At 49.6% G+C, this 24,757-nt stretch overlaps 1 long non-coding RNA gene across 1 annotated transcript; it reads left to right on the top strand.

Annotated features, from left to right (window-relative positions):
* Nucleotides 1-1,638: 1,638 nt before the first annotated feature.
* On the top strand, nucleotides 1,639-23,088 carry LOC119392774 (uncharacterized). The gene is made up of 4 exons (XR_005183697.2): nucleotides 1,639-1,674; nucleotides 1,874-1,966; nucleotides 22,345-22,477; nucleotides 22,780-23,088. It is a non-coding gene; the product is annotated as an uncharacterized LOC119392774 (long non-coding RNA).
* Nucleotides 23,089-24,757: the final 1,669 nt, after the last annotated feature.

Below are 24,757 nucleotides of genomic sequence, written 5' to 3'. Positions count from 1 at the left end.
TAGAAAATGACTGTCAGTGCAAGCAGCAGCTCGGAGCTTTATTGAAAGAAGAATGCGCCAGAAGGCGTACATCATTTCCAGTCGATACATTTAGACAGCGTTGGTTGATTCGTTACGAGATTAGACGCACCAACCATTGTGTGCAAGTGTGCCTCGTAGACGTACTTGACATACGAACTATACTCGCTGCTCAATGAACGAGCAAGCGAACGAATAAACTAGCCTGCCACCGTAAATGTTTCCTTCGCGAGAGCTCCACTCGCGGATATTAATATCATTTGGGGTTTTACGTCCCACTACCACGATATGGTTATGAGAGACGCCGTAGTGGAGGGCTCTGGAAATTTTGACCATCTGATGTTCTTTAACGAGCATTGACATCGCACGGCACACTGGCCTCAAGCTATTCGCCTCTGTCGAATTGTGACCGCCGAGGTCGACCGCGACCTTCGGGTCAGTAGCCGAGCACCGCAACCTCTGCTCCACCGCGGCGGAAAGCCACTCGCGGATATAAACCTCCACACGAAACGCACGTAAACCTTCGCGCTAAATAACACGTGTACGTGAGGTTCCTAAACGATGAATGCACCCTGCGACTCGGTTGGACACGCACGCTTTGCCTACCTACCTTTTATCGCAAGTCCACCGGCGGATCTGTCGGCGTCAAAGAGCCAGAGAAAGCTATTTGCTTCGGGAAAAAAAAAGACAGAAAAAAAAACGAGCACGCAACAAAAACAGAGAGTACCACACCTAATGTGAGCTTTCACACGGAAATTGTGTTTCTTCAAAAGAACTGCGCCGAATCTCTGAAGTTTCGCAATCACATTTTTGGAAAAAAAAGAAACACTTAGTACAGACCCCGCAGAAGCAGCAATAAAACGTTTGAGGAAAAGCGACGTACTGCCCAAATAACTGAGACGTGTCTGCCGCGTTATAGCACGCAGCAATTTGCGCGAACCTCGACGAGTACTTATAGTGAGAGGATAGCAACTTACATCGCATAGTCGCGTCGAAAACATCGTCCGAAAGTTCTATCTTCCGATTCGGTGTAACCAAGCCTTCCTTCGCAACTCGTTGCGCTTCCCGGACGGTATCATAAACAGCTTTTTGCCTTCACTTGATTTGTTTCGGCATCCGAAAGCGCAGCAGAAGCCCATGGCAACCAACCGTGACGTCGGTCTTGTGTGCAAGGTATCTCGGAGCACAACGCACGCGGAATGGAAAGCGCGTATCCATGAAACACATGCGCTGAGAACCAGCGAACCCGCGCTTCGAGAGCGAAGATGGCAGTCGCGAGCGACTGTAAACAAACGAACGCTCCGAGCGGTCCCACGTGACTGCAGTTGGCCAATACCGACGCGGCGTCAGCCTCGGAGAGGGCAGAGGAGGGAGAAAAGAGAGGAGGCGCGCTTTCATGCACGTATGTCGTTACTTTACGAAGTTTCAGGGACTTTATGGTGGCTCCATAGTTGGCGCCATCTATGAATGGCGCGCGCACTGAGTGCGCCTTATTGTGTTGTGTCGCCGACACAACAGGCGTTGCAAAGCATGATTGGTGCAAAAAGTTCATGCAATGGTTCCCTTTTCCCGCGCTAAGCTCCAGCCAATAAGCGGCGGCCAGGTCGGTCGGGCGGCAGAGCCAGGTCGGGCAGAGCATCCGCTCTTCATGAACAGGTAAGCTCATCGGTTATGCAGTCCTGGCTATACCATAACGCGGGCTGCCATAGCAAACCAAATTGCATTCGTTTTAAGTGCGTAGCAGTTTAGGGGCCCGGCTTCTCTCAAGGTATCAAATGGCACGCACTAACGACATTAACGCATTAGCGCTTTTGTTTAGAGATGCTTAACATCAAACCGCGCCCCGCACTTTCAGAGCGTAGGGCCGCAAGCCTGCGGACAGGTCGTCCGACCTCTGACCTGACGCCGCCCATGACCTCTGACCTCACGCCGCCCACGACCTCTGACCGTGAGTAGAACGCTTATCGTTTTGGTAGGGCTTACACCCAGAGCGCGACGCGCTACCGTTGGGCATTCGTTTCTCGTTAACTGGCGTCTGGCGGCTTTCCAGCCGTTTGCTAGCTAGCAGGCGCCAAAAAAAAAAAGATGAAGTGCTAGGCGCTTTCTCGGTAAGGGCTCCACGGATTGCAAACGGGCGCCTGAGGGTTTCAAGGTTTCAAGGTTTCATTAAGTCGTGCGAGATGATGCGACTGCAACGAAAAATAGTTCATTTCGCTGGCGCCGCTAAAAGGCTGCGCTTTTTCTGACGCAGCGTTCCGCGGCGTACATGCTTCCGTTCTTTGTGACAGGCACTGCATAATTTTTCGAATGTGCGTTTTGATACTTTTATTGTAGCGAGCGTGAGAGACGTGAAGTCGGCCGATGTGGCCGTGCCGTTCTCGCCACTATTAGAAGGCAAAAAGCTGAAGGTGACGCGAAGCGGCTGCAGCCTGAAGCGTCCAGCCCGGCCAGGATTCTCTCGAGGCGCGTTCTTTTGTAGCTCGCGCCTCGAGCTCTCAGCATGAGCTGCGCGAGAGACGCGGCGGTTAAAAAATGATGATGGACGCTACAGATTAGCCCCCCCGCACCCGCAGAAATGAACCCAAAATGAACGAATATAAAAATTACACCATTTCCCGCTAAAGGGGACCATGAGGCGATGCGAAGCCGGAGCACTTGCACGATCGCGTTCCGTTGGCGTTCTTTGGGCATGCTACCGACCTCGCGTCGTGGAACGCGAAGAGGAACGCTACGCGCGTCTTGTCTTCCCTCTAGCACGGCCGCTACATAAAAAAAATCACAGCATATCCACGGAGTGAATGATGATGAGTGGGCGAAGCTGCGGAGGTTCATCGGTAAACCGTGAATCTTCCGTGAATTCTGCCCAGTACATCATTACCGACGTGAGATCGGGCGCGTTTATACTAAAGGTTCGATGAGTTATGACGACTTGCAGCTCTCTTTAATTTTACATGCACGCTGTAAATTTTCATTGTTTAGAAAACCATTGCTTTAGAAAACATCTGGCGTCTTTCGTTGGTTTATTTCATCAATCAAAGGCGTTTTGAACAAAATTTTTATTGTTTAATCACGCACAGGAGAAATCTCCCCAGGCACTACCTTGGAGGTAAAGAATGTCTGCTAATGGGAATGAGAGACAGAAGAAGTCGGCTTTTAGCTAACGCTGCGAATTTTTTACTGTTCAACAACGCACAGGAAAAATCTCCCACCGGCATCACCTTGGAGGTCAAAGCGTAAGACTGGTTACGCACTACGACTACGACTACCACTACGAGGGACGAACGGGTGCCGCCTTAAAGGCCAACTCCGGCGATTTTTCGAGGTCGATGGATCTCAGTGAAATTCGCTGGGTGCGTTCCTCTGCACGTTTCCGTCATTTATGCCAAATTACACGCTTGAGACATGCGCAGATTGTTTGCAAATGAATTTTAAAGATTGTCTGCAAAACGCCCTCCTGGCTTCCCACAATTATTGGCAACATTGCGTATGTGACGTCAGTGTTGGCAAGGCGGCGGAAGTGACGCAGCCGAGGGCGCCGTTAACTTCGGCGCTTAGGCCGCTACAGCGAGCGTCTGCTGTGCACAAGGCGACAGACAGCGTTGGTTTGGCCGGCGCTTCGCTGGTCGTCCCGGCTGTCACAGTTTTCATACTCCGCGCCGGCGTGACTGGCATGCCTTGCACGACTTCCGGTTCGTTCGTAACAACGTCTACGTCATACGTAGACAGTACACTCGGTTGGGTTTCGGTTTCGGTGTAGCGCTTTTTTGCTTATTTAAAATTATTCTCCAATTTGCCGAGTATTTCTGCTATCGGGCCCGTAACAGGAGCGTCTCAGGAACATAAAAGCACCATTACTTTGACATGGCCAAAAAATCGCCGGAGTTGGCCTTTAAGGAGCTTCGCCCCTAAAAAAAACAGGTGCGGCCTGCTGCGTGGCGCCGAAACGGCGTCCGAGGCCTAGTTCTTGCGCCCGCTCTCGTGCCACCACACCGGTCCAGCTGTTCACGGAGAAGCGCTTCGACAGGCGCGTTTGTACGCCCGACACTTACTCCAATCAGGCCGTAGATAAGGCGTTTTATAGTTGCACATTACAGGCTGAATATTGAAGTCGTTATTAGAACTGCCGATTACCCCACATATGTGAACAGTTTGCCCTGGAGTACCAATGTTTTGTAGAGTGGGCCTCAATACTCTCCATGAATGCTGCCCGTTTCACTCAACTGAAATAGAAAAGTGTCACTCAGTCACTGATCCCGTTAATGGACAGGCAGTCGCCGGGCAGGTTCCAAGCGCTGACTTATCGGCCTACCGAAACGCACCACGAAAGTACAAACAATTTAAATGTAGGTCCTTTTAGTGCGCCAACAAATGCCGGTTGTGGTCCAAAGCAAGAGTTAGAGCCAAAAGTTGACAACACAAACAAAATATATTATCAGTTAAGGCAGTGCAAGCCTCACGCAAACATCCACACTCGGCAGGTAGGTATCAATTACAACTCACAACATGATTTAGATGGTGTTTAAAACAACGGGAACAAACTTACCGTGCTACAAATGCACTCTCATCCATCAGAAACTATCCAAGAACACTTAAAGGCCTTGAATATTCACCAAACGTGTGCAGCCCACAATTCTTCGAACGTTTCTCGAATATTTCTCTTCCAAGAAACACTCAATATCCAGCTCTGGTCACCGTCATTCGGCGACACTCTTCTAAACGGTGCTCCCACGGTGTCATCACTCCATTATCCAAGATCGACTGACCGCACTACACGACTCACACGAACAACATAACTTCTTCGCCGACTTCACCATACCGTCCTACCCTCCGTCGTCTCTCGTTTGGATCCTTCCCGGTTTCGCGAACATTCCAAGGGATTCTTCGGCTCGTAACATGCTCGTAGCACGTAGCGCAGCGACAGCTAGGGGAAAGGGATTCGTCTCGCCGGTTCGTCTGCGCAATCGGTCGGTTCCACCTTGATTTCTTGAATTCTCCCGATCTGCGCGGGTGTTAGGCTGTCGCGACTGCGACGACGTCTTCGGTGGAGAGGGTAGGGGCTCGCCCTGGGCGCCTTTCGATGCTTGTCTTTTTTTTTTCGTTGCGCGCACCCGTTGGGGGTAGCAGTCGGCGCAGTGGCTTGATGCTGTAGTCAGGATGCGGCGGCGCGCGCCTGTTTTAGCGCTCGTTTGTGACAGAAAGAAGTGCTCTGTTACGAATATTACGCTTCCCGACACTATAGATTGCATGGGAATACGTTGTACTTCACGGTAGCGTCTTTTTCACACGTTCGAGTTGCACAGCGGCACACAACAGCTTCGCGTCATCACACCGCTAGAAAAAACCGTCTGCCACACACGCGCACACCAAAAAACCGTACTCAGGCGCAGGAAACATGAGGCAAGCTGCTCACCGCGTGGTCACACACAAGAAAGACACGAGAAAGCACACGAAAAAGCACACGGACGCGCATAAATCCTGAGGCGACCACATCACGCACCGAACCGGCGTCTGCCTTGCGGACCGTGCTAGTGGCGCCCTCACCCAAAACAGCTGCCGCTCAGCCGACCCGCGCTCGCCCATTAACGGCGACGCGACGCAGCAGGCCGCACCTGTTTTTTTTTTTTTTATGTAGCGGCCGTGCCTCTAGCCTGGCCGTTAATTCTCACAGGGCGAGCGGGGAACGGAGTCGGCAGGCGTGCGAGAGGGGGGCAGCGTAGGAGAAGAGAGAGAGAGGGGAAGGGGACGCGCATGCGCTGGTGCTCATCGCGGCGTTGCGCAGGAGAGAATTTCGGCATGTCTAGCCCGCGTTTCAGAGGAAGATTGGAAAGGGGGAGGGGAGAGGGAAAGTGGAAGTGGAGAGGGGTAGGGAGATGGTGAGTGGAGAGGGTATGCGCATGCGCAGTAAGGGTGGTCACGCCGCACACCAACACCGGATTGAACTCCGCCGCATCTAAAACAGGAGCGGCTCAGGCTAAATTCTGCGGGGGGGGGGGGATCTACGTGAACAGCGCGGGAGCATCACAAAGGCAAGGAACCGACGAGGACTAGCGCTGACCTCCAAACAAAGATAATCTATTTCTTTTCAGTTAGAGCGGTTGAAGGTTTGCTGATGCAACTATATTAAGTGAAGATAGTAAAATGCAGGTTAGTGATATCTGCTACCTATAGTTAGTAAGTGATTAGTGCTGACTCGAATGGTTCGTTCATTACTAAATTGTTAGTAACTACACTAGCAACTTGTGCATTGCTATATATTACAAAAGTGTAGGATAAAAAAAAAACCTTGTGCCATGGTAATTACATTTCATGTAATTACCATGGTCAGTACGCATCGCATAGAGGCATGAACGGATCTCAAACAAAACACACATGCAAACGCACGCACAGCTATTTATGCTCCTTGAACGCTATTTATTGGAGGCTATTTATGCTCCCAATTTGTCACGATTGCCGCAAAATGTACGGCGGCATCTGCGAAAGATCTGAAACGAAGTTACGCGAGTTTTACTAGCTGCTAGCTAGTAAAGCGATGCCGCGAAGGTAGTAGAATACGCTCGAAACAAGTAAATAGAGTGTAGTATTTACTTTCAAGCATATTTTGCTACCTTCGCGGCATCCCTTTACTAGGCAGCAGCCAGTAAAGCGAACTTTTGCCGTTACTAACCAGGGAAGCTGTCCAAGCCACCTACGTTGCCAGAGCTTTCGTAGATGCCGGAGTATATTGTAACGACGTGGGATCGACGAGGACACGGAGAACGATAGGCAAACACGCTTTATCATTCAGAGAAAACTGCCACGTCTTCTTCGTCCCCGCGATGGGCCAAAAACACTCGCGCTGCTTCGTTGCCGTCGCCCCTGGCACATACGCGCGGCATTATTCCCCCTTTAAAAATAAACATCGCCCCGATGTTCAACGTTCAGAAAGCAAGGTAAAAAAAAAAAAGAAACTGCGCAGTTAGTCACTGCAAGTATGGCTTCATCCGAAGCACGTGAACAATTTCAGGCGAATGCTTTCGGCGCTTTGAGCTCTGAGAGCCGTCCGGAACAACCTCGTAGTTGACCTCACTGATGCGTCGGATAACTGTGTAAGGTCCGAAGTATCTTCGCAATAGCTTTTCGGAGAGCCCACGCCGACGAATAGGTGTCCAGACCCACACTTTGTCGCCCACGTTGTATGTGACGGGTCTGTGTCGGAGATTGTACTGTCTGGCGTCATAGCCTTGTTGTTGGTTGATTCGCAACCGGGCAAGTTGTCTAGCTTCTTCTGCTCGCTGTGTAAACTCTTCAGCGTCCATCTCATTAGCATCATTTTCGTGAGGGAGCATTGCGTCTAATGTTGTCGTAACTTCACGGCCGTAAACGAGACTGAAGGGTGTCTTCCGAGTGGTCTCCTGACGTGCCGTGTTGTACGCGAACGTGACGTAAGGTAGAATGTCGTCCCAGTTCTTGTGCTCTACATCTACGTACATGCTTATCATGTCAGCCAGGGTCCTATTGAGACGTTCAGTCAACCCGTTGGTCTGGGGATGATACGCCGTTGTTTTCCTGTGAGCGGTACCACTGAGTCGAAAAACGGTGTCCAAAAGCTCGGCCATGAACGCAGTACCTCTGTCGGTGATAACTACTGCAGGAGCACCGTGCCTTAAAACGATGGCTTCGATAAAAAATCGCGCCGCTTCATGTGCTGTTGCCCGTCGCAAAGCGCCCGTCTCGGCGTATCGGGTGAGGTAATCTGTGGCGACGATTATCCACCTATTTCCGGTAGCAGACGTTGGGAAGGGGCCCAGAAAATCCATGCCGATTTGTGCAAATGGTGTTGTCGGCACTTGGACAGGCTGCAACAGACCGGCTGGCTTGACGGATGGCGGTTTGCGACGCTGGCAATCGAGACATGTCTGCACGTAAGTTTTTACGGCCGCAGCAAGTCTCGGCCAGTAATAGTGTTGCCCAATCCTCGCCAATGTCCGGGTGTAGCCCAAGTGACCAGCGGTCGGTTCGTTGTGGCAGGCGTGTAGGACCTCACGTCGAAGCGACGAGGGAACGACGAGTAAGTAGCTGCTGCCAGTAGGTGAGAAGTTCTTCCTATAAAGTACGTCATTGCGCAAGCAGTACGACGTCAGCCCCCTTGCGAATAATTTCGGCACGCTACTGGTTCGTCCTTCCAGGTTCGTCCTTCCTGCCGTAATCGTGAGCCTTTAGCAAAAATTACCTTGGAATAAATTCCAAGTTTTGTGCTACGTGATGGCACACATAACATATAAGCAAATATGTAGAAAACATCAATTCTTCTCAATTCTGTGACAGCTAACCAGTACACGTACGGTCTGATATCCCAAAGTAGGAGCATAAATAGCCTTCAAGCTGCTGCTTGCGATATATTCTGTGTACGTGTGTTCTCGTTTGTCATCATTTTAAGTATGTTCCTGTGATGCGTACTTATCATGGTAATTACATGAAGCAATTAGCGGCCATTACGAAGATAATGCCAGTTCGTTTTTTATCCTATATACAGGGTGCTTTTTTTTAGACAATACAGATATTTTATAAAAATTCTATGACAGTCAGGCTCCTGCCGTTTTCGCACATGAACTCTATGTCGAGGCGTAAGCACTTTCCCGCAGCTGAAATGACGTTGACAAGAGTAATTAACAAAGACTCGTTAATTAACATTTAATTATTGCCTTGATGGCAGGTATTTATATTACAAAGTTGTAGTGCGTGCCAATTTAAAGCATACTTATATTGTAAAAATCGCAAATGTTGCACGTAGTTGGAGATATTCATCGTCGAATTTCACGGGGAAATCGAAACTGATCGCGCCCGGCGCGCACGAAGCGCGGCGGAATACCGCAATGACACGTGACAGGGAAGTGATGAAATTTGAATGAAGGCGCGCCAAAGCAGAATCTGGTCAGAAAAATCGGCAAGCATTCTGAAATGCACTAGTAGACAGCTTACTGTTTGCGTGCGATGGTTGGTGCCTGTATGTTTCTTTCTTAAACTGTATAGAGGCATCAAAAGATATTTCGCCTGTCTGCAAGAAGCGCCGCAGTGGCCGCCCCAGAGTTTTATGCTTCCCAGACAAAGAAAAGGTTGACATTGCGGTTTTCTTGCGGACAGTTCGAAAGGAACAGATAAGGACCAAAAACTATGCGTGCAAAAGTAAGGCGATGCGCGGGCACAAGTGAGATGACTTGCAGCTTTTCACGAAAACATACGGCCGCGGCGTGTCGTCATTCAAATTTCGTCACTCCCATGTGACGGGTAGTTCGGTATGACGTAGCAGACCGGTCGCGCTTCGTGCACGCCTCGCGCGATCAGTTTCGATTTCACCCATGAAATTCGCGATGACGAGTATCTCGAACTACGTGCAACTTTTGTGATTTCTAAAAAAAAGGTATGCCTTAAATTGGCACGCACTACAACTTTGTAATAAACACCTGCCCGTTAGTCAATAATTGAAAAAGTTCACGAGTTTTTGTTAATTAGTCGACAGCAGGCCCGTGACTAGGGGGGGTTGAGGGGGTTCTGACCCCCCCCCCCCCCGAAATTTTTTTGATGCTTTAACTTTTCGGGTGATACTAAAATATTTACACGCCTTCACAGCGACCACCAGCTGCCAAAGTTACCCTGCAACTTTCCTGGCATTGCTTCCCTCTTCTTCCTTTCTTCAAACCTACCCTTTTACCAGCACACCTCAGCGCTCCCTCCCCCGCACCTGCCCTATTTGTACAGCTTTGCACTTCGCCCTCGCGTTCCTTCGTCTTTGACCCCGTAGCAGCTCCTTTATTGATTCCAGATGCTTTCCTTGTGCATTGCCGCTGGAGAAGTTATCCGTCTGTGCGCACCGCACGTGTCGGCTTTGGGTTCCTACGAAAAGCGCGTCTCCTTCTGTGAAGGTAAACAGTTCGACAGCAACACCAACACGACGTGCGCAAATTTGCCAGGGAACGAAACCCCTAAGCGGAAAAACTCAGCGGCGCATTCCGAGGACGCAGGCTGCAGGCTAAACTTTTCTCAAACTGTAGTCCTCGCCACCGAAACGATTCATCGAAGATGACATCTACTGAAAGACTGGCATATCCGGGCAACTTCGAACAACCATAACCACACGCAAGGAAATCTACCTCTTCTGTACACAGAAGGTATATGCGCCTCCCTACAAAGCGCACAAAGCGAGGATACAGCCGGCACACAATCCGGCACCAGCGGTCAACTTTCACAGGAGAGAAAAAACGCCGCCAAGCTGGGCTGCGCGCGGGAGTACAGAGGCTGACGTCACAGCCTACAAAGTGCATTTTTTGGGGGTCACGGCTATTTAATTAGCGCAGCCCAGAGAGAATTATGCAGGCGCCCAGGGAGCCGTCTGTGAAAAGGTGACTTTTTCACAGCAACGGAGCAACACCTCCTTTCTGGACTGTACAACGGGAGTGCAAATGTCTCGGCAGTGCATTCTTGGGGGTTCACGTATATTAAGGGGAGTATGCAGTGCCCATGGAGTCTTCTGTGAAAAGGTCTTTAAGTAGCGTTAATCCAGTTTGCTGCAGCTGGAGTACAATAATGGGCCTGCATGCACACCAGCTGTAGCGGCGTTCAGAAAACACATGCGCCACGCGGGAGCCGGCGCGTTCATCACACTTCTACATTCTAGCCACTGTAAAGTGGATAAGAGAGGAAGAAAACATCGCCCGCCGTTCACGCCAGGCAGTCGAAGCAGTCGCAAACGTCTTTTTGGAGCCACTGGCCACTTCTGTGTGCGTGCACAGGATTGCGGCAGCAAAATGAAAAGACACTCTGCAACAACGAAGCAAAGGAGTCTTGCGTCTTACTTCAAGAAAGTTCGAACCGATGAAGCGGACGGAGAAGAACCGCCTCCTTCGAAGGATAAAACTTCGCCCTCCTCAGCACTGGTGGAAAACCAAGCGCGTCCGAACTTCTGTAGCGACTCAGGAGAATGCACCGGTTTATATGAATCACCTGAGAACGAACACAAGCAGGACACCCATGCGCCGCCGGGAAATGATGGTGGCCGCAGTGCAACTCCAAGTGACCTTTGTTCTACAGTCAACGCTGGGCAAAGTGACGCCTTTACCACTGGGCAATGCCCAAGGAAGGTGAGTGGCATGGCGCCTACACATTCTGGTTCGCCTCCCCTCACACGTCTCTGATCTCTTCACTGTCTCTGCTTACGTACGGAACGACCTAACCTGCTGCCATTCCCGTCGCCGACTTCGCGCTGGCGACGCTAGAGTGGCAGCTTGTAACACATACATACCGTTTTTGTACCGCGGTTACATTGTGTTACTTCATCAGGAGCCGTTGGTCGCGGTGTCCCCGGCTTTAGTGGTGCTATTGTCCAAACTTATTTCTTGCTTTAACCAGAATTTGAGGTTGACATACCAATTTCTTTATTTGGGTACAAATAATTGAAAAGTACCATCGAATTATTACAAGTAAGCGATGTACTTGTTTTATTCACGAAAATAAGCCAGTATAAATCTTAAAAAATGGCAGCCGTTCTACACGCAAACCCCCCCCCCCCCCCCCCGAAAAAAATTCCTGGGTACGGCCCTGGTCGACAGTCATTTTAACTGCGGTGAAGTGTTTCCGCCCCGACGTGGAGTTCGTGCGCGAAAACGACAGGAGCCTTACTGTCATACGATTTTTATAAAAAAAGCTGTATTGTCTCAAAAAAACACCCTGTATTTATTTCTGTACTCATGATATGGCAATGCACACGCACATATAAACAAAATAGGCGTATACCTATAATTGCCTGATTGTAGTCAACCACAACTAATACGGTTACTAGCGCGGTTCCATTCGAGTCAGCACTATTAATACACTAACTATAGGTAGCGTCACCTGCCCCTCTGATATATGCTATGAACAACGCAAATATAGAGCAGTCAAAACTAATGTCTGTTGGTTAATTTTGCATGAGCTCCGGTCCCGGTTAATCGGACTAGTCCTTAGGACCGAGATGCCCGCCTTCTCACAGCACAAGCTGTCCGAGCTGAGCGTCAGGACCAGTCCGATTAACCGGGACCGGAGCTCATGCAAAATTAACCAACAGAGACGTTCGTTTTGACTGCTCTATAGTTGAGTTGTTTATAGCATACCATGACGGGCAGGTTTTGTTGCATTCACTGTCACAATGCGGATGCGCTCCAGCATTCGAGGGACATCACTAGGAATACGCACATTATCGAGGCTGCGGCTATCGCTAAAGGCAACTATAGTCCGGTTGGTTTTCTTGATATTGGTTGGTTTTCTTAGTCAAGTGGGCCCTGCACGGACACAAGGCGGCTTAGCAAACCGGCTTGTGCTCAAATATAATAATAATAATAATAATAATAATAATAATAATAATAATAATAATAATAATAATAATAATAATAATAATAATAATAATAATAATAATAATAATGTTTATTTGCCATCAGTACAAAAATAATGATGGAGGGGGCGGGAATAAAAGCGACAATCCGCTTGACGAAGTTCCCACTCCCGTACAGGTAACAGCAGCGAGGCACATAAAAAAAAAAATACAGTTATATGTATGTATTGAATAATGTTGGTCTGCATTTAAACAAGCGCAGAAAGAAAAAAAGAAAAACACACACACAAAGAGCACTACCATTTGCTCCTAGAAAAGGAAAATTATACATACACTTATATATATACATATATACATATATATATACATGTCTACACACATAAACATGCAGTTACAAACAAAATGCCCAATATACATAATCGCGTACAGATCAGTTCAGTCATTCTAATAAAGGGAAAAATAGAATGAAATGTCACCTTCTGTACGAGGATGTAAGTGAGTATGGGTCGTTATTCATTACTCTGCGCGAGAAATTTCCGTATTCCTGCATTGTCGATTTCCGGCAAATTAATATGCGCGTCGATTAGCTTATTTAATATGAATGGTAACTGGTAGTGAAGCATATGCCGGCCATAGTTGGTGCGGGTAGCCGGTAAAATCCAGTGTGTTTTGTGACGGTGTGGGTAATGAGACTCAAACAACCTTAACGAGGCAAGACTGCATAAGCTGTCCTGGCGTTTTTTTAACTCTGCTTTATACCAGCGTAGTAGTCTGTAGTAGTAGAAGTTAAATATGTTAAGAATGTCAAATTGAACAAAAAGATGTCTTGTTGTATGTCCGTAAGGCATTCCATAAACTACCCTTAGTAGCCGTTTTTGTACGATTAATATTTTTTGTAGATTTGATTTAGTGGTCGTGGCCCATACAAGTGTACAGTAATTTAGATAAGAACAAAAAAGAGAGTTATACAGCATTAATTTTACTTTTTGGGGCAATATGCTTCTGTGGCGCATAAGGAAACCAGTGACGCGGGATGTTTTTAAGAGGATATGGTTAACATGGTCGTCCCACTGCATATTTTCTGAGAAGTATACCCCAAGTGATTTAAAAGACGACACTATTTCAAGAACACTTGAATGATATAGAAGATTTGCAGAGACTGTAACACGTTTATTCCTAGGATGAAAAATGATAGCTTTAGACTTTGACACATTGACGGAAAGCACGTTTTCATCTGACCATTTTTCTAGTTTTTGCAGTAGGTTATTCGCTTGAGTTATTACGTCATTAGGATTCTCATTTGAAATAAATATACTTGTGTCATCCGCATATATTATAAAACGGGAAACTTTGTCAATGTTTACGATGTCATTAATGTAGATATTAAAGAGTAGTGGTCCAAGAATGCTGCCTTGGGGCACACCGCAGACAACATGGCGTGAAGATGATTTAAATTGATCAATTTGGACATATTGAGTTCGCGACGACAAATAAGACTTAATGAGGAGTAAGGCATGACCCCTTATCCCGTATAATTCTAACTTTTGAAAAAGAATTTCGTGATTTATTCTATCAAAAGCCTTGGTGTAATCAACAAATATTCCCAAGACAATTTTCTTTTGTTCAATATGTTCTTTTTGATGAAGCAGGGCCAATTCAGTGGAACGATTTTTCCTAAAACCATATTGGCAGTCGGTGATGATATCATTGGCTTCGCAAAATTTCTCTATACGTCGAAAGATAACTTTTTCAAGCCCCTTAGAAAAAACAGGTAGGATGCTGATAGGTCGATAATTTGAAAAATCATTTTTGTCGCCTTTTTTATGCAAAACGGTTACTTTAGCAATTTGCATGCTTGAAGGAAACTCTGCAGATTGAAGACATAAATTATATAAATATGCTAGTACATCAGATATGACATCGATTACATACTTGACAGGACGTATTTGAATGTCGTTAACATCACAGGAGGTACTGTTGTTAATTTCGTGGTGTGAGTGCTTCAGAGTATGTTTCAACGTGTTTACTGTGAGGGCAGCACCAAGTGCAGTCATGTGACCTTGTGTAGAGTGCTGGGTCGATTATTGCCGATTTAATAGGTCGTTCTTAGAGCATGTCCGTAGTTTAGCACGCACAACCACTGCCTTGTGCAAACCGCGCCTTTAAGTCTGGGAACCTTCCAGATTGAGCGCGCAAACGCGAACAGTTGAGTTTATTCTGGAACTAACGCGGCCACCAGCGATAAAGCTCGCATCATTTTCGACTAGACATGTGCGCCGGACCCAAAATCGCCGGCGGCGGCGCGCCGGTGTTTCGACCTCTGGCGGCGGCGAGGCGCGGGGTGGAGGGGAGCGGGCGAAGCGGTGAAGGCGATACGTACACGCCGTAATGTTACATGAACGACGGCTAGCAGCTAACTCTTTTTGATCCGATCTCACTTAACTCTACAAAACGCTGGTGTATGGCAATACGGCCGCTCCCGGGAGAGAAGGATTTTCGGTCAGTTTGTCGTATCCGTGGTCCGAGCGCGAAGCAGTGAGATCACAGCGCTAACAGGGCATAGAAGGTATACGAGCCGTTCGCTGGGGGACGTCTGCCGAAATAGCGCGCGTGCCAGCGCTCTCGACCGCGCCCTTATAGTCAAAGTTCACAGTTGCTGCTCGAGTTACGCAGTCCCTCTCCCCAGACATCCCTTCTTGCTCCTTCGCCCAGCAAATGACGGGCGGGGCGTTTCCTTCAGCTTGAGGAGCAATCAACGGCAGGCCTCGCACGCAGGTTGATGTTATTCCGTGTGACGAAGATGGCCACCTTGTTTCATCTTTACTTAGCCATGTTCCTTGCCAACGCTCGCGAGCTTTTACTCGCGGGTAGAACATACAATGCGCGGAGCGATGTTATCGATTTAAAGTTTATACGGAACATGACGGCGACGGTGAAAGGCTGCCCTGAGTGTCCATACAATTGCTAACGCAATAAAAAATATACAAAAAACCGTCGAAGCGGGCTCGCCTTTTTCCTGAAAGCTGCACGGTCTCCGCTGTAAAGATTTCATCCGTTCGAAGAATAAAATAATCCTGCGCCTTTTTCATTGGTTTCGTTCTCGCCTTCAATACCCTTCTTACAGGGGACATCTCCTCGCCACTTATTTCTTCATAAAGCACGCGTACAATGTCAGCACTGAGCGTTGAACCTATCAGGATTTTGCGCTTGTGGGCTACAGTCTGTTATCTCTGCATGCGCGGCCGCAAACGCACAAAATGGAGCGAAATCAGTTAATCGCGCACGATAGTCGTGCGAGAGAAGCAAGTGCGGTTGGGCGGCTGCATAGCAAAGCAGTGTGGGAGACAATTCACAACCGTTATTTCTCGTATATGGACCAGTTGAGGGTATGTACCCTGATGATGTCACGTGAATCACTGTTCTGGTATCACGAAGTGCACCAAAAGACAAGAAACGCGAAGAGAGAATAACGCGCTTGTTGTTTTTGTTTTTTCTTGTATTTTCAGAGGCTGTTAAGAGGCCCTTTATAAAAACAGGGCGTGCAAACACGGACACAGGAGAGTAGTCAACACACCAGAAACGCCGCTAACAACTGAAAAATCACACAGCGGCGGAAACGAAGGTAGACACAAATATTAATCTGCGCATTCCCACGTAAGAGGTCATACCTATATCAATCAAGTGCGAGTAGTGGTCTACGTGAGATAGCTGTTCACTCTCTCGACTTTGATCTTATGTCCGTGTTTCCACGTAGTGTATTACCTACCAACTAGCTCAGCTATATTCTAAGTTTGCCATTCTCTTTACTTGTGTATTTATTTATCGATTTACTCGAGTAAGAATGAAAGGAAAAAGTGTACTAACGCACCGAGATATATATATATTACTTAGCTATTTTATTCATTTATGCACAGTGTACTAGGTCCAAGAATCCAAGAATATATGCTATCCAGCGAGTTGGGTCGTCGCCCTTTAAGGACGCGGCAGCGTTAAGGTCAGACAATACTCGTGATATTTCTGGAGAAGAAAAAGATACTACAACTTATGGGGAGCTATTCTCGATGCGTTCATTCAAAGGAGATGTCCACAGTCCAGTTCGGCAGAGCGCATTCAGTGATTCGAAAAAGCGGTGAGCCGTGATGTCGCCTCGCTTTTGACCACGTCGCCGCACCGAACCCGCCAGCACATTCCTAGCGTAAGAAGAGAGTGGACGAAATGCACAGAAACAGGAACTTTTCAAGTCTGAATTTGCATATGAATGTGTGCCAGATGTCTGAGAACGATGCAGGGAATGCGTACCAACCTTACAGCTGCGTTACACGGGCGGCCGCATTAAACCTACATCGATGGCTAACACGATCAAAAGAGATGTACACCGAAAATCGGATCTCTGAGGGCTGCGTTCGTTGCATTGAAGCGCATTCCGTCCCTATCATTTGTGTTGAGAGTGTTTGAAAGCTTCGTGATGTCATGATGGCGCTGCAGAACAAGAACCGGAAACGGGGCGCGCGTCTCGCCGAGCTCCCGCTATTCAGCGGCCGCTGAAATGGACGTGGACACATCGAGAAGAGCTCCTCCGGCTAAGTGCTGTATTTTATTTCCAGATTCCCCATTTGGATTAAAAGAAAAGACTAACGGCGGCGCGCCACAATTATTGCGCGGCGGCGTTGTGGTATCTCTTGGGACTTCTGTGGCGGCGCGAGCGGTGTGACCAAAAAGGGAATCGTGAGGAAATGCGAATGCATTTCTTGCGCCGAGAGTACACGGCGTAGTAATTTTAATAGCGTAAAGCTGGACACATCGACGCGCTCAAGTGTCTCCCTTTTGGGCGCCTCTTTCAACGAACGCTTCCTACGTGCGTTCGTAATCACCTCAGGGATGTTGCCACCGCCTTCAATGCAGCACAAACGCGTTTAGAACGCGCTTTTTTCAGGCTGTGCCAAGGCAGCACAAACGCTACAAACGCGTTTCAAACGCACTGCATTGAGGCGGTGGCGCAGGGAGGAGAGAGAGCGAACGGCGAGAGAAGGAGCGGCGAAGCACTGCACCTACCCTCTCCTACACTCTCCACACACGCGGGAGCTCCGCCGAGCTCCCGCGATGCGAGCGCCCTCACACGCCAGAACGCGCTCCTCCTCTCCACTCACTCTCCGCTACTCCGCCCGCACCACCTGCTCCGGTTGCCAGGGGCGAGGATAAGCGCGCGCGCCCGCAGCTGTTGCTATGGGAGAGGGAGTGAGAGCGGAGAGGCGCGCGGACACCGACCGACGCCTGACATAGCCCGACTAAGAAATGCATTCGCATTTAAAACAGGCGGTGGCGGCGGCGCACACCCCAATTTTCGAGTCGCATGTACAAATGTCGATAATCTGATCTGCATCGACGCTCTGTGTACAGCGTGTATTGCTTGTAGTTAGACTTTCCGTTTTCCGGGCACAAGTTCGCCCAAAAGTTGGCATTCTTCAACGTCGCGACCATGTGTCATGTTCAAAGATCGCCAAATGAAGACCCCGATGCCTGGCTTGTGACGTTCGAAAGGGTCTCAAACAACTGAACTCCGACAAGCTGCGCCACGTGTACTTTCACCTGGTAGACGCAGCAAGGACCTGGTTCGAAAATCCACATTTCGAACCTGGGACTTTTTTGCGGCACTTCACGAGAGTCGTCCGAAAGTAAAGGGCCGCGGCCTTGCTGGAAACACGGGTGCAACTCCCGAACGAAAACGTGACCATCTTCGCAGAAGAAATGACCCGACTGTTTCGCCATGTTGACGCTGACATGCCCGAGAAGTTCGGTTCCTCATGCGAAGAGTCAAGCAAGAGCTCTTCACTGGGCTGATGGCATGATGCGGAACCCACCCAAGACCGTCCAGGAATTCTTGTCGAGAAGACCATCGTAATGATCCGAGCCATCGTGCGAGAGGAGCTGCAAAAGCTCACACCTTTTCGTCAGCCTGAAGTGACGCTGCTGCAGTCCACCGTCCCGTTCCCCCTCCGCGACCACGTCAAGATGTCGCAGTTCCGTCGCCAGCCACCGCCGCCGCCGCCGCCGCCACCGATCGACGCCCTATACCGTCCGCCTGTCAGCCTGCGCTACGCCCCTATAGGAAGACCGACGTCTCGCGCGCCCCCGACCAACTCCCACTCTGCTACCACTGCGGAGAGACCGGCTACACCTACCGCCGCTGCTGGTACCGACAGATGGGACTGCGTGGTTTCACCGTCAACCCGCCGCGACCACAGCGGGGTGAACGACCACGTGACATCGCAGACTATATATATATACCTCGCAGGAGCCCAGTGGACGCCCCGACGACCTTCCCGTTCGTCGTCGCCAGGCCGCTACATCTCGCCACAGCGCTGGCAGTACACCGGCTCTACTCGGGGCCGATCCGCGAGCCCTTATCCGCAAAACTAAGGGCAGCAACCGATGGAGGGTGCGGTTGATGCACTACGAAATCCGCCGCCGCCGACGACGACGGCCACATAAGAACAATCCGCCAGCCAAGCGGCGCCCTGAAGACGAACCGTCGACGCCGAAAGATCAGACAACGCTGCATAGCAGCAGCGGAACGAACCGTCGCAGCCTTGATTCGACACCCCGACTTCGCAACGCACGACGACGAACTACCGACAAACTTCGTCGCTCTGGCCGACACCGGAACAGACGTACTGTCATCAATGGACCGTTCGCCACGACGTTTGAGTACCGCCTGGGAAGGCCCCGAAATCCGGACAGCTGGAGGGCTGGAGGTCCGGTGGGAATCGGTGCAGCGATTATCTCGCGAGCTTCGTAATCCTATACAGCGTTGCTCGAGACTAAGTAGTTTTGTACGTGTATGTCGTACTGAAACTTACAGCGCACGAAAAAACACGGACAAAGACGTGACAACACAGAGGCGCTAACTTGCGTGTATTTCCAAACCGTCGATTGGAATTTGCAAGACGAAGGAAAGAGACACGCACGGCGCTTAAATATTTTTACCATGGAACCTCACCAACTCGCCCATTTGCGTGTCCTTCAGTTCTTTTCTAGCCCGCGCCTCGAGTCTCTCGGCACACGAGGCATGTTGCGGTGGCGGGGAAATGATGATGAGCGATAATGATGACGCTAGATTCCCCCCGCAGAAATGAAATGGGGGCGTACGTACAACAGGGTTCATTTATTGGGGGGGGGGGGGGGAGGGGGTACTAGTATGTAGCGTGATGATTGTCATCATCGCCCATCATTATCCCGCCACCACGCCGCCCCTCTCGCGCAGCTCGTGGCGAGAGCTCCAGGCACGAGCCAGTGAAAACGCGCTCACGATCCTCATCGGTCTGCACGCCGCCTAGTCCTGGTGTGATGTCGGAAGAGATTTTTAAATGCGAATGCATTTCTTAGTCGGGCTATGTGAGGCATCCGGCGTTGGCCGCGCGGCTCTCCGCTCTCACTCCCTCTCCCATAGCAACAGCTGCGGGCGCGGGCGCTCCTTCTCTCGCCGTTCGCTCTCTCGATTCTCTCGCCGTCCTCCCTGCGCCACCGCCTCAATGCAGTGCGTTTGAAACGCGTTTGTATACTCGCGGACAACTTTTCTTGGCAATGAAGCGAAGGCTACAGAGCCACGATGCACGAATCCTACCGCTAATGAATGTAGTCCCACAATTGCGTCCGTATTTTCTGCGTGATATATAAAATACACCTTCATTTTCTACATGTAGCCTTTTGAGACGGAACGCAGCGCTCACAAGCGAGATATATGTATTTCATTTACTTTATACGTTGTCACATAGCGTTTTTGCGCGCGTGAAAAAGTCGCGCCTTTTACCCGTACCTTAGACGCTAAGCAGCGTTTGCGTCGAAATGCAACGCTAGCCATCACTTTCCACGGCGTTACGAGACACGCACCAAACCGGACTACTTCGCGTAGCAGTGCATGTGCAGACGCTCCGCCCCGTAGCTTTCCCTTCATTGCCAAGAAAAGTTGTCCGCAAATATAGCGTTTGTGCTGCCTTGGCACAGCCTGAAAACAGCGCGTTCTAAACGCGTTTGCGCTGCATTGAAGGCGGTGGCAACATCCCTGAGGTGATTACGATTCACGAACGCACGTAGGAGGCGTTCGTTGAAAGAGGCGCCCAAAAGGGAGACACTTGAGCGCGTCGATGTGTCCAGCTTTACGCCATTGAAATTACTACGCCCTGTACTCTCGGCGCAAGAAATGCATTCGCATTTCCACACGATTTCCTTCGGGGAGGAGGGGGCATTTTCTGTTTAGGCTTTAAGACACCACGATGCAGTGTTTGTTTCCGTCAGTGGTCACGTGTGCAAGTCTCCCCTGTAAAATCATGGCGGGGGGGGGGGGGGGGGGGGGGCGTCGCCCTCTGTTCTCTTGCGCAGGCTCATTGATCGGAACAACTGTAGGATCGCCTGTTCTGGGTATTCAAATTTCGATAGCACATCTGCGATGACGTATGTACTGGCACTCTCGCACGACCGTCCGACAGCGCGAGGTAGAGATGGTAGAGACGCCAAGGAGCATTTCGAAACTATTATACAGGGTCCGGGAAACGTAGTGACCTAAGTAGTGCGCAGCGCACGCGATGGTCCTGGCAGCGGACGGTGGTGCATTTCGGTGGTCGCCTAATAAAAGCGTGCAGTATGGTTACAGCAGCGCTACGCTCGCTGTACCGTACGCGTGCGTTTGGCGCGATAGCATTAATGCAGCGAGGTTTCTCGGCGCCCGCGACGCGCAACGCTCAACTTAGCAACAGCGAGCTGATTTCTTTTCTACAAAGCGATGCGCGCTTGAACACGGTCCCGCACAACGAGGCGGCAGCAATCGGCGGCCCAGCGCGTTCAGGTTGTCGCCTATTAAAAGCGTGCAGTAGGTTTACGCACGCGTGCCCGAAAGTCATGTTTGCGCGTTCGTCGGTGACTGCCACCTCGCCTTCGTTCTTTCCCGATGCTTAACCCGCAAAGGCGTCGCCGCAATCGCGCGGAAGTCGGAATCGGTGATTGACCGATCTACGCACTTATCTTGGCGCAAACAGTTATCGCGGTACGCACTAACCGGTAGGCATAGGACGAACCACTACGGCTTAAGCGGAGCAAATGCATTAGGCTCTGCGAGACTTCGGTCGGGGATATGTCGCAAATGTATTAAGCATAGCCTTTGCAGTCCTGGGGTATTGCTGGAATCGGTCACTGCCCAGTTGCACGGCGATCGCCACCAAATCATTGTGTGCTTCCGAGTCGAAGCGTGTTTTCGGTGAGAGGGCAGGCGTCGAGTATACTGCCCTCTCAACGTCAGCGGCCCTTTCAGCATGTCCGTATGGCATTTGGCAGTCCACGTTAGTAGTGAGTCCTTCTTCGTTAGTGGTTGAGTGATCTTGCGTAATCCTTGATTAGGAAGTATGTAGGCCGGCTGCAATCGAACTGACTGCGATAGTCGGGAATGCGGAGCGCGCCCCCGTGGGAGACTCGTCACAAGGTCGTTATAATGGAACCGCTGTTAAATAATGTTCCTCTGTCCTGTGGAAAAAATGTAGGACACACAGGAAAATGCATAAAAAAGCGACCCTAGCGATATGCACATCAGGTGTTTGTGACGCATAGCGGTCGAATTATTCGAGCAGCAGCGCTCTTGCCGCTTCCATTCGTATGGAGCGCAAACATAGTGCACTTGCTCAACGAGATGACGGCCTTCACTGGTGCAAGTATGTGAAGCTACTAAGGCTTAATTAGCAAGCTAGGCAGTTTTAGAATAGCGTACGCAAAGCTTTGCGCGGCCTTTCGCGCAACTGCGCATGCGTCGTACGCTAACCGCTTGCGGGCTCTTGTTAAGTGACGGAAATAGCGGGCCGCAAACGCTAACGCTAACTTCTAGTAGCGTACGCTATTCTAAAACTGCCTAATATTAGGATGCATGCGAAATGCAAAAACTATATATGAGGCCATGTTAGAAACCTGCGTATCTTAAAAAGCAACGTCCTTTGTCCTTTTTACAGCTCCATTTCGCCTATATATCACCATCTGAGGTGATAGCCGAAATCGTGGACCAGAACACCTTCGAGAACTTTGCCAACCAGCACCTTCCTGCGATAGTAGAGATCGTGCCGGAGTTTCTCTTTGGCAACCCAGGTAAGCTATCTTCATCATTGTTACGAGAACAGTTGCATAGAAAGTCTGACCAACTGCGAAAGAAATTTTTATTTCTTCATTGCACAGTGAAATGGATTTGTATAGCTTATACACTCCCAACCTGCCTTTAACGAGCAGTTTTAGCTTCTCAGGCATGGCAGTAATTCACAACCATGACTTCACATAGTGGTGGATTAGGAATTTGCCTATTTTGTTATTGACATGCCTCCAAAATCGGAGGCATTACAGAAATTCTTCGTCTCACTTGGTTTTGAAATGTGATGCGTGTTTTGTCTTTTCAGATCATGTGCCAGTACGACTCTGGACGACCTTTGTGCAAAGCCTAGTCAATGGTCAGCTTGTGAACGTCACGCACTACATAGCAGCGGTGTGCGTAGAAAATGTAGGCTTCTTTAGTCGTGTTCTCAATTGGATGCTCACCCAACCGTGGAATGCCGGAGGAGCCGAGGCGGCGGCCGGGGCAGCCGAGGCGGGGGAGCCGGGGGAGCCGAGGCCGGCAACTAGAGCTCTTGCGACTTCATTTTTTTTTTTTTGCGACTTTAAATTTTCTTTTGCCACTTAACTTTGTAATAAAGTTTTGTTGAACTTCGCCTGTCTGGTTGCAAGGTGTCTCCGGACGATAAGGAAGAGGCATCCGTAGTAGCGTGAAACGCCTAGCCTCCTGCCAGCCTGGGACATAGCTAAGGTGACAAGGAGTGTGCCACACATGAACGTGCGCGTGCTCCGTTGGTGGGATTTCTTCGTGTGCGATATAAGAGGAAACCTCTAGCGCACCCTGGGAAACAAGATAAGCAATTCTGTGGGTAGAGAGTGTGTGCATACTTGTAGCACCCCCTAGGGAGCAGCAGAACTAGTAAGCCTGCGCTCATAGGCGTGCGCAGGGTTCCCCATCAGGGGGGGGGGGGGGCGAAGGTTCATCGCAGCGCCCCCCCCCCCCACTCTACAGTGAGTCAATGTATGGGGCAGATTTTGCGCCCCCCCCCCCCTCTTAGGTGACTAGAACTGTCGATGTACGGAGCAGATTTCGCGCCCCCTTCTTAGGTGATTAGAAGGGGGGGGCACTCCCTCTGCCCCCCCCCCCCTCATGCGCGCGCCTATGCCTGCGCTTTTCTCCGTAGAATTGAAGAAAATGCTGCCAGTTTCGATGCCAGACTTGGGGGCAGGGTGAGCGAAGTAAAAGAAATGTCAAAAGCAGATAATAGCATTTAGGACAGAAATGTGATTATACGCAAAGCAAAACACAGTAGATCCTCATTAAACGTAACCTGAAGGGACCAGGAAAATGTGTTCTGTCTACTGAGAGACTGCATTTTGCATCCCATCATATAAGAGGCAGTTGTTCCGTTTAAGCAAAACGCAATGATTCCAAACAAAATACAGTTACGTTTAAGAGATTTCCATTTACTGAGTCTATTCTATATGTATAGCTATATAGCGGAACCCCATAGGCTGGCCTCGCGGTGACTTTTCCAACTGAATCAGAAAAGAGCGTGTAGCTAGCCAGCCAAATAATGGGTCGAATAAAGTTTAAACGAAAACTTTTTAGGTTATAGGGATACAAAGCAATGGCACAAACAAGTTGAAAAGAGCACTCGACACCATAAAAAAGCAGTGCGAATTCTTGGGCAGAAAAAGGCGGACTGACGCGTGAAGTACGGGCCTTCTTCGCGCCCTGGCAGAAGGAGGAGGAGGAAAAGCGGTTCGTGGCTTTTCGCACGCGGCGTCTCCTCGCACGTGGCAAGGGGTCACCGAGGCCTCTGTGACTAGTTCCGGCTGCGCGTATTGGTGGAATTGATCGCGAAGGCCATGCTTTAACAACGCTGATGTTGCCGATGAAGCGACACACCCAAGCTGACGTCACTGCATTTACTCAGCATCTCGAGAAGCCCTGCGGCTGCAGCCGTTGTTTTGTGCCAAGAAATGCTATTTGCGTTCACTTCTGTGAACTCTTACACTGGTTTTCGAATTCAGCAGGGATCAAACTATGATTACACACTCCAAAGTCATTTGTTTTAAGTGCTTCAGCTTCCCTTTAAAGTCGACAATGGTAGGTTGGAAGGAAGGCGTTTATGTGCAGAAATGGTGATTTTGCATTAGTTCTAAGGTTGCTCCGATTCTTAGTGATTTATACTCAAGTAAGAATGACAAACGTTTCGAGGACTCCTTTAGGTAATTAAGTGGTGATGACTTTGAATCCATGGTTACGTCAGTGAGCGAACAATTTGAATTAAATGGAGGAGGGCTGAATTGTACTAAAAA

Source organism: Rhipicephalus sanguineus, chromosome 5, assembly GCF_013339695.2.
Source record: "Rhipicephalus sanguineus isolate Rsan-2018 chromosome 5, BIME_Rsan_1.4, whole genome shotgun sequence".
Taxonomy (NCBI): Eukaryota; Metazoa; Arthropoda; class Arachnida; order Ixodida; family Ixodidae; genus Rhipicephalus; species Rhipicephalus sanguineus.
This window is presented reverse-complemented; position numbering and strand designations above follow the sequence as displayed.